Here is a 9,885-nt window from a genome sequence, read left to right on the forward strand (position 1 = left end):
TCTCCAAGATCCCTTTCCGCTTCCATTCCACCAAGCAGGTCATTTCCTAGGCAGTAGGTATGCTGGACATTTTTCCTCCCTAGGTGCAGCACTTTTCATTTCTCCTTGTTGAATTGCATTCTGTTGTTTTCTGCCCATATGTTCAACCTGTCCACGTCTGCTTGTAGTTGTTCCCTGCCCTCTGGCATGTCCACTTCTCCCCACAGTTTTGTGTCATCTGCAAACTTGGACAGAGTACACTTCACTCCCTAGTCCAAGCCGCTGATGAAGACATTGAAGATTATCGGTCCAAGGACCGAGCCTTGCGGGACCCCACTGCCCACACCCTTCCAGGTCGATACTGACCCATCCACTATGACTCTCTGGGAGCGACACTCTACCCAATTCGCCACCCACTGGACCGTGTAGTCATCCAAGTCACAGCCTCTTAACTTGTTTACCAGTATGGTGTGGGATACCGTATCGAAGGCCTTCCTGAAGTCTAAGTATACGACATCAACCCCTACTCCTGTGTCCAGGCGTTTTGTAACCTGGTCATAAAAAGAGAATAGATTAGTCAGGCATGATCTACCTGCTACGAACCCGTGCTGGTTTCCCCTCAGCATAATTTTTCCTGCTGGGATCTCGCAAATGTGAGCCTTGATAATTTTTTCAAAGACTTTGCCTAGGATGGAGGTGAGACTGACATGGAGCTGGCATGAGTGTTGGAGCTTTGCCCCAGGTAGGGGGATGGGTGAAGCCAGACCCAGGGCACGGGCAGGGGTTCCTGGCTGCTGGATGAAACATAGGACCTCCTTCCAGGCCCATATGGGGGCCTGCTGCTGGGCAGCAGGTGGCTCTCAGGGGGCAGGCAGGGCTAGGGTCATAGGCCAGGCAGAGGGTGGCATGAAGGTAACTGCCAGAGCCAGAAAGGTGTCCAGGACTCAGTTGTCATTGTCCATGACCTGCACTACCCAGGCTAGGATGGCATTCTGTTGCCACACCAGTTCCCCATGTCCTTACAGGTGATGTCCTCCTCCCACCACCTGTCCTGGCAGACCACATCCTTTGGCTGCCAGGCCCAAGTGTCCACCAGCTAGTTCTCTGACACCATCATCAGGCAGCCCAGGAGGAGGGGCCTGTCCAGTGTCCTCTTCTGGCAGAGCAGGTGCATAGACAAGGGCCTGGCTGTGGGTGGTGGTGACTCTGAGGCCACATCCGAGCTGCCAAGTGCAGCTTTTCCCCCATGTGCACCTGCAGTTCCTGTAGAACCATGAGAAAGAAGCTGCTCATGTAACTTTGCAACATTTCAGGGATGAGATACTCTGTACCAGGGGCTGTGTAGTGCCTGGTCTTAGATCAAGCGTGGGGCATGCATGGGTGCCCAGGGACCATGGTAAGTCGGGCTGACAAGTCCTGGCCCACGCAGCTGCTGACCAAGCCCCACATCCCTCCTTGCTCCCCTGGGGCCAGTGGACTGATTGGTGCTGGTTGCAGGCAGTCTGCCTCCCCCACTCCATTCCAAGGATGAGACAGGCCAGGCCAGGTTCCTGGAAGCACCTGCTGCAGCAGCTCCAGCCCCTGCTGCCCCCTCCTCTCCTGCAGGCCAACTGCTCTGCTGCACTGCCACCCAACCCACAGCACTTTGGCTCAGGGCGTGCAGGGCTCCTGGACAATGGGTACAAGAAGCTTCTGTTACCTCTCAGCTCTGTGTTCTTGGGGAACCCTGGCACAGGACACAGCCTGACTTACTCCCAAAGAATTCCTCCCCCCTCCCCACTAGCTGAACAAGAACTGAATACAAAAGACAATGAAGATGCAGTGGGAGACACACCTAAAACCCTCCAGATAAGGGTCACAAGAGTGAAACAACTGCCCTAGGTCTCATTTGCATCTGAGATGGAACCAGATGACCATTCATTTACCTGCAACATGGAGAACAGAAAGCCTGAAGCAGAGATTGCACTAAATTCTGGGATCAGAGAAGCAGGGGAGCACTGCATGATGGGGAATCTGTGTTCCAAATGCTAATCAGCCCATGTTTGCACACACCCAGCTTAGCATTTATCAAACCAGTTCTAATCTGGATTTACAAAGGACTTCCCCCCACCACCACTCCCCTCCCCCCCACACACCTCTAAGCAGAAGTAAAGTTTAATAGGCATCTTGGGCCGTACATTCCCCAGTCCCACTATGGGAGGCCTATTTAAACTTGATTGACTAAAACGTGGTTGCCAGGTTAGGGAATGCTGAGGCAAGAGACCAAGTCAGAGGGGGTATAGGCAACATTTGAGCAATGGTAAAGGGGTTCATCACAGCATCCAGCCTGTTGGAGCTCTGACCACAAGTGTTGTCATAATTTTCCCGTGAGGACTGGTGGAAGTCCTCCCCCTACAAAGGTTATGAACACTCCAATAATTGCCTTAAGTCTCTTAAAACGCTATAGTAAGATCTAGAAAAGTCATGCTAAGCTGAGGCTTCTTCACAAGAAGTAAAAATCCAAAACCCTGATGCTGCAAGCTATCTATTGTTTCTGAAGAAACCATGAGATATCCCATCAATATATCTGCTATCCATAGGAATTTCAAGTTGGATCCCAAGTATCTGGTTACTCCCTAACCTTATGCGTTTCCTGATTTTCAATCAGTTTCTTGAAATGTTCCAAACCAGATAACCCCTTGTCAATAGAAAAAACAATCATTTATGCTATTAAGAATGCTTTGAAGAATCTGAACTTGTTGGGTCAGGCCAACTCTCAGGATCTCAATATTGCGCTGTTAGTCAGGAGGATGTGACACAATTGCACGTATACAAACACACAAATCAGTTAGGTGCATACACACGCACACTACCAGCTCAGGCACATACACATCCAAACCAGCCTAGGCACATGCATGCCTCTTACCAATTCAAGCACATACACTATACACCCCAAAAGTTGGACACAGATCACTAATTCATATATCATGCACACAATGCCATATACACACACACACACACTCACACTAGCAACTCAGATACACACACGTTCAAAATAGCTAGTCTAGTTTCATGTACACCTATCACCAGTTTAAGTCCATACACGCTACACACACCAAATTTAGACAGAATCAGTTACCAGTTACCAACACCTGCACATTCAATACACATATGTAAATTACAAATTTATATACCACACACACACACACAATGATATCTATATATGCATATATATATATATGTGTGTGTGTGTGTGTGTGTATTCATTAATGTACACACATACCACCCACCTACACATACACACAAGTGAGTTCATAAGTTGGGTGTTGTGATGTGTATGTATGTATGTGTTTGGTGTACTTGGGATACCTGGGGAAAGGTTAAGGTAAGAAAGTAGAAGTGAAAGTTACCAGGACCGGGATTAGAACCGGTAGACTACAGGGGTCTGGGCTGAAGAACTGAGGCTCAGGGGTAACTTTATGTTAATTGATCTTAATTGATTAAAAAACAGTGCCCAAAGCCTGCAGAACAGGGAAGTGATGCCGGCACAGAGGCTGGAACGGGAGCCAGAGCTATGGGGGAGCTGAAAAGGTAGGTGCTGGAGAGGGAAAGTGGGACTAAAGGAAAGTGTGGGTGTTAAAGAGGGGCTCTGGATGTGGGGAGCCACAGGATGGTTCTGGGGCAGCTAGAGAAGTGTAGGGAGCAGCAGTAGGTGCTGGGAGCTGGAGAAAGGCTCCAGCTGCTGGAGAATACTGCAGGACAGCCACAAGAAGCTAGGAAGCTGGGGGGGCGGTGACTACAGAAGGTGTGGGGGAAACCTGAAAAAAGAGAGATGGACAGCAGAAAATCACAGGAAAAGCAGCAGGAAAGACTGAAAGGTGGTAGGAGGAAAGCAGGAAAGCAGAGAAAGGCAGCAAAAAGTCACAGGGAAAAGGCAGTAGGAATTGAGATGAGATTGGAAAACTAGTGGAGAGGGGTGGGGGCTGGAACTGAGAAAGAAAGAGAGACAGAGAGAGAGAGACAGGCTGGAATTTAAGATAAGGAAGGGACTGGGAGTCAGTAAAACATGACCCAACTTGGGGTTGCAAATGACAGTGGTTTTATTGAACAGGGGAGATGGTGACACAATGTCTTATTGTTTCCCTTGCACCCACCCACACACCCACACACACCCCTCCCCCCCCACACACACACACAATGGCAGCAGGGGTTAGAGAGGCTTGGGGCAGGGCTGAAGGCCCCTGAAGGCCAGGAGGAGAGAGAGAGACAGAGAGAGAGAGAGAGACAGTCCAAATTTAGGAGTAGGTGTGCAGGTAATATCTACCTATCCAGGCTGGAAAGGGGTCCTTGTTCAGTAGGTGTTGTCCAGAGCGGGGTTGTTGGCAGGGCCTCTGGGTGGATAGGTGGTGTGGCATGGTGCTGGTCCAGATGGAGAGGGCTGTCATCACTGCCCCTTTTTATAGGGGCAGACCTTGTGTGACCCTGGTGACAGGAGGCATGCCCAGGCAAGGGTCAGCCCCTGGCGTACTGAGCATGTGTGCTCCATGCAGGGATGTGCAGTTTCTGGTATCTGTAATGGTGAGAGTTGCTGGTTCTGCAGGGTCCTTTGTTTTTCAAATGCTGATCTTGTCTCTGTTCCTGGGTGAGGTCCGTGGTTCCTGGGTGAATCAATGCGAGGTGAGGGCCCAGTCATTACAGGCCATTCAGTAGAGGCCTGCTACGCCTGCTACCATTGTATTTCACTCATTCCCAATCACTCTCATTCATCCAGGAACCAATTTACATGGGAGGGATATGTGACTCATACAGTTGCGACACAGGGGATGCCCAGGCAGAGGACAGAAGATGGAGGCTTGACATATAAAATGGAAGCTTGACATGACTTTGGTTCACTTACAAACACAGGCCTAAACCATACAATATCCATATATCCAGACAATGATGATAATACAATCTACAACAGGAAAAATCAATACAAACCTAATAATAATACAATATAAAACAGTGGATATCCAAAACCAAAAACTTGCTACTAAAATAAAAATGTTTAAAGCTTATCCCAAGTCTGAGCTCACTTATACTTGTCTATAGGGAATAGAGAGGGAGAGAAAAAGCTAGAAATGGTTGGGGAGGGGGAATGAATGCATTTTAAAATAAATTAAAAAAAAATAAAAACGGGGTTTTGCAACAACCTGAGGGTATAAAAATCTGCATAAAAAGCAGCAAAATGTGTGTGCTTCAAGAGGAGAAGTCTCTCTCACACCACCCGCTGTTGTCTCCCTTTAAGGATTGTACAAGAACTTTACCTGTCAGCATTGCAACCCAAGTACCTTGGACTGGTGAGATCCCAGCTCTCTCTCTCTTTTCTCTCTAGGCATAAATTTCTGAAATTGAACTGTATTACTTAAACTTGAGCTAAGTTTCCCCATATACTTAGAGAAACTAGGATAGTATTGTAATTGTTTGTGTTTGTTTTTCCTTTGCATGTCTATTATTTTTAGTACCATGATATATTTCATATACTTAGCAATAAATAACTTTTATAGTCAAACTGGTAGTAACTGGGTATATTTTTCCTTCTCTGCTTCTGCTTCCTCACGTGCTCTGCAGCAACGCTTCTTTTACCTAAGCTAAAGATCCCTCTGAAGCCCTAAAATACTGTGGGGTCTGCTCATCAAGAGGCCAAAGATTGGGACGTGCTGAGTTTGAAACACGTAAGGGGATCAGCTTCTACAGGCTGATTGACCCAGTTTGGCTCAGACATGCCCTAATGAACTGAATACTGGCCTATGAGGGTGTCAGCCAGGTGTTCTGTTTAACTGTGTGTTTGTGTCTGACTGCAGTGTATTGTTGCTCTGATGAACTGATTCTTGGCATGTGAGGGTGTCAGCCTGTCCATGCTGATCAACCTGGCCGGGTCAGGTGTGTCACGTTAATCTGTGTGTGTTTGTGTGTGTGTGACTGACTTGGTGACTGGAGGAACCCAGCCCCATTGAAACTGAGTCCTGCAAGATAGCTCCATTGGGAGTGAGGACTTGGAAGGGAGATATACAGCTCCATATAGAAACACAAGTAACATAAGCAGCACATTTATAGAATTACCCAAACTCTAGAAATGTATCCCTAATAAATAAGCACACCCCAATGTGATGGGCAAATCTGGTAACACTTCCCATGTCCTCACCCTCCCCAAAGGGGTTTTCTCCAGGGTGGTGCTGCAAATACATCCCCCACTGCCTGCCCTGCAATCCCAAGCATACCCCTCATGCATGTGCCCCAGGCAGCACATGTAGAGCTATTTGTGTGGACCAAGGAGTGCCTGACCCACTACACCCTGCTGCTAATGGCCATGCTGCCCCAGGCACAACTGTACACATGGCACAGGACCCTAAGCTATGAATGCAAGCCCAGGCTGCCCCACAACCTTTGCTGCTGTTTGGAGGGCTATGTGGGACTGCTCTACATGGCCCTGTCCCCCACAGCCAAGGATAACATTGCTGCCAGCATCAACATATTCCTCAGCATGTGAGAGTCCTGTGTCCACCAAGCTGTGGGGGCACAGGCTGCTCAGTAAAGTTTTGCACTGTCTCCCACCTCCCTGGTTGTTGTGAAGGGAGGAACCCAGGACCAGGGGAGTGCAGCCAGGCTGGGGCCAGGGCCAGGGCCAGGGCCAGGGGCAGGGGTGGGTAGGGCCCTCCCCACACTGCAGGGCTTACCAAATGGCTGGGTATGGCATGGCTGGTGGCTCTGCATGATCACAGATGTCAGCTATCAGTGATGGTGTGCAGCTGCAGGAGGTGTCCTCAGATGGCAAGGTGCAGCGGGCAGGCACTCCGCCAGCCCAACACTGGAACAGAAGAAGCTCTTAGCTCAGAGCCCCAGAGCCAGCCTGAGGTCAGCCCCAATGGCAGGGCCTACCTGAGGGCAAATTTGCTCCCAGAATGGATGACTGGTGCCTCCTGAGTCGGGGGGGAACCTGCAGAAGCTGGCATCGGTGGTGGGGCTGGGGAGCACCTGCAGAAGCCTCCACCGACATTGGCAGTGGAGATGGCCTTGTCAGGGGGGGCACGCCCCTCCCCGTGTTCCCCCTACCAGTCACCTATCCCCATGCTTGTATCAGGGTCTGCCTATGTGCCTCCTAGGGGCTCTGTTCATTGGTGGAAAAGGTTCTTTGCATAAATGTGATATCATGAATGCCGTGTGCCCCCAGAGCCTGGACGGGCAGGGCACAGAGAACTCCTACAGATCACAGCAGCACTGTCAGCAGTGGGAGCATGATGATGGTGAGTGGTGAGCTCCTGCAGGTGGCCATGGTGCTGTCAGCAGTGCGGGGGTGGGGTAGCAAGTGCTGACCAGTGGTCGGCAACCACCCACAGATGCTGCCAGCAGCATTGGCGACAGCCAGTAGTGATCAGAGACCACCTGTATTCACTGCCGGCAGTGTCAGTGGTGAGGTGGGGGTGGAAAGTGGTGACCACCCAAAGACACCACTGGCAGTGTTGGCGGCAGCCAGCGGTGATTGGGGACTGCCTGCAGACACCACCAGTGGTGTTGGCAGCGAGAGGTGGGTGGCGAGCAGCAACTGCCTGCTTTTTGCAAGGGCTGCATCGCAGAGCTCAGGGGGTGCACATGCACCCATGTGCACCCCCTATGCATCACCAGTGGCTCCCAGGTCACTTCTACACATGCATTACTGCACAGTAACTAATTGTAAGTACATTTGAGGTAAAAAAAAACAAACCCTCATTATTAAGGTGTTTTAACTTCACAGTAGGCATGCAAACGTGTAGATGTGCATTCCTAATGCACAGTAAACTTTGCTACTGATCAGTTAAGCATGCTGTGTAGTTGCACCCACTATGTGAAATAGTTTATATTTGGAAATATACACAAGCACATTGACCGTGAATGAGTTTATAATAAATAATAAAATACCATGACAGGATATTTACTTGATTCAATATAATGTTCATATTTTTGTTGCCTTCCCTGTTCAAAGCAATGGATAATTGCTGTTTTTCAGTTATCCTGTCATTTTTTAACTAATATGTATTTCTGTAAGAAGGCAATCACAGATGTTGCTGTGAAATTAATTCTCCTGGATGCCATGGTTTCCACGGTTGTAGAATTCCACAAGTCAGTTGTACAAGAACTGCAAAATCTACTGGCTTCATAAATTTATAATCAATATATTGCCTAGGTGCATCCAGGGTGTGCCCTGTCCTCAGTTGGAAGGGATGGGGTGGTCAGGTGAGAGTGCTGTGAGAGGGTGTGAAGGAGTGAGAGAAAGCAAACAAAAGCCCTGAGGTGCCTTACATGCTGGGCAGGGGAGGTCAGGAGAAGGAAAGCATCCTGCAGCAACAGACAGAGAAAGTGAAAACAAACAAAACTCACAGCATGGAGGGCCAGCAGGGCTGCAGCTGGAGACTGGAAGGGAAGAGAAACACTCACCACACTTCCAGAGCAGCATCTCACTCAAGATTGGAGGAGGGAAGATGCTCAGAGGTATTTCCAGCACTGGAGAGGGGCAGAAGGGGGTCAGTTTCCTGCTAGCAGCAGAGAGAGGAGCGGCCGAGCGGCCCAGCAGGCAAGGGTTGCAAAACTTGCCAGAGGAACACTGCGGGTGTAACCCTGAGAAGGAGGCAGGCAGAGGCCTGCACACACAAAATTTTTGATAATCTCTAGAGTGGAACATCAGCTGAGGATGCGGGGAGAAAGAATGCACACAGCTTTTTTAATCTCTGGAGTGGAGTGTCAGCTGAGGATCCGGAGGAGAAACCAGAGAAAACTGCTGTTCCAGGTTATAGCCTTGCTTCACATGAGAGAGATCCCATTGGGACTGTGAATGTTCACAAGGAAGCCGGGCAGGCCTATGCAGAACAGTGACTGGACTAATTGATTTGTTTTGCTGTGGTGATTGGGATATAAAAGCCTGACACCAAGGGGAAGGGGATATGGATTGAGCCTGGCAAGGAGACTGAGAACAGTCGGGTTTGGGGGGGTCCTTTTTTTTTTTTTTTTTGATACTTGAATACAGGCCAAGGCCAGCTAGGGTGGGGTAAAGGGGAGGTTTGGAGCCCCTCAGAAGAAATGGGGATTAAGAGCAGGTAGGATCACCTTGGGCATTGCCTCCTAGAATATAATTTAATCAAAGTTGTGTCAGGTGCGAAACACAAGATCAGCTTCCTGGCAGACCAGGTGATCCAAAGCTGAGGTCCACCCTGTCACTGCCTGTAGGAACATGAACTCAGGGCAGTGCTAGCAAGCCCTACAACACCTACAGCCATCACAGAGGGGTATGCCATTGGAAAACAATTTTCTCTTTTCTCTATAGAGCCAGGCCAGGACAGAGCACTTAACTATAAAAAAATGTATTATTATTTACCCAAATCCTTAAATAAAAGAATAACTCTTAATATATAATTAAATATGAATATTTACAAATCTATAAAGGTAATAAATTAATAAAAATATACAATAGCCACAGATAAAAATACTTAAACAATCAAACACAGATGTCTACAAATAAATTCACAGATCAACTGGATAACACTACCCGAATCACATTAACATCATAACACCATTTATATATATTTTTATTTATAAATATATATAAATGTTGTTATGATGTTAATATGATTCAGGTAGTGTTATCCAGTTGATCTGTGAATTTATTTGTAGCTATAAATCTTCCCTCTTGGCAGAGACCCAGGCTATATGTATATGTATGTAAGTACGTATGTATGTATAGCCCAGGTCACTGCCAATAGGGGAAAATGGAGGGAAGACTATAATATAACTGTTTACCACATGGGAGGTGCAAGTCTTCCTTCCCTTTCTCCACACACCCTATTGGCAGAGACCCTTCAGCATTCCATTAGGGTGGAGAACCTGGCACCTCCCCTCTTCCTGCAGGGGGAAGAGGGA

General features: G+C 48.4%; 1 long non-coding RNA gene across 3 annotated transcripts in view; it reads right to left on the reverse strand.

The window, feature by feature from the left end:
• The window catches only part of LOC102376700, a 54,530-nt gene extending 45,954 nt beyond the window's left edge, over positions 1–8,576 (reverse strand). For all 3 annotated transcript variants that reach the window (XR_001358169.2, XR_003094468.1, XR_003094467.1), the window contains exons 1-2: positions 8,410–8,576; positions 6,675–6,805 (exon numbers count right to left, since the gene is read on the reverse strand). This is a non-coding gene — a long non-coding RNA (uncharacterized LOC102376700). The remainder of the gene's footprint in view (positions 1–6,674; positions 6,806–8,409) is intronic.
• Between the last annotated feature and the right edge of the window lie 1,309 nt (positions 8,577–9,885).

Source organism: Alligator sinensis, unplaced genomic scaffold, assembly GCF_000455745.1.
Source record: "Alligator sinensis unplaced genomic scaffold, ASM45574v1 scaffold865_1, whole genome shotgun sequence".
In the NCBI taxonomy this organism is placed as follows: Eukaryota; Metazoa; Chordata; order Crocodylia; family Alligatoridae; genus Alligator; species Alligator sinensis.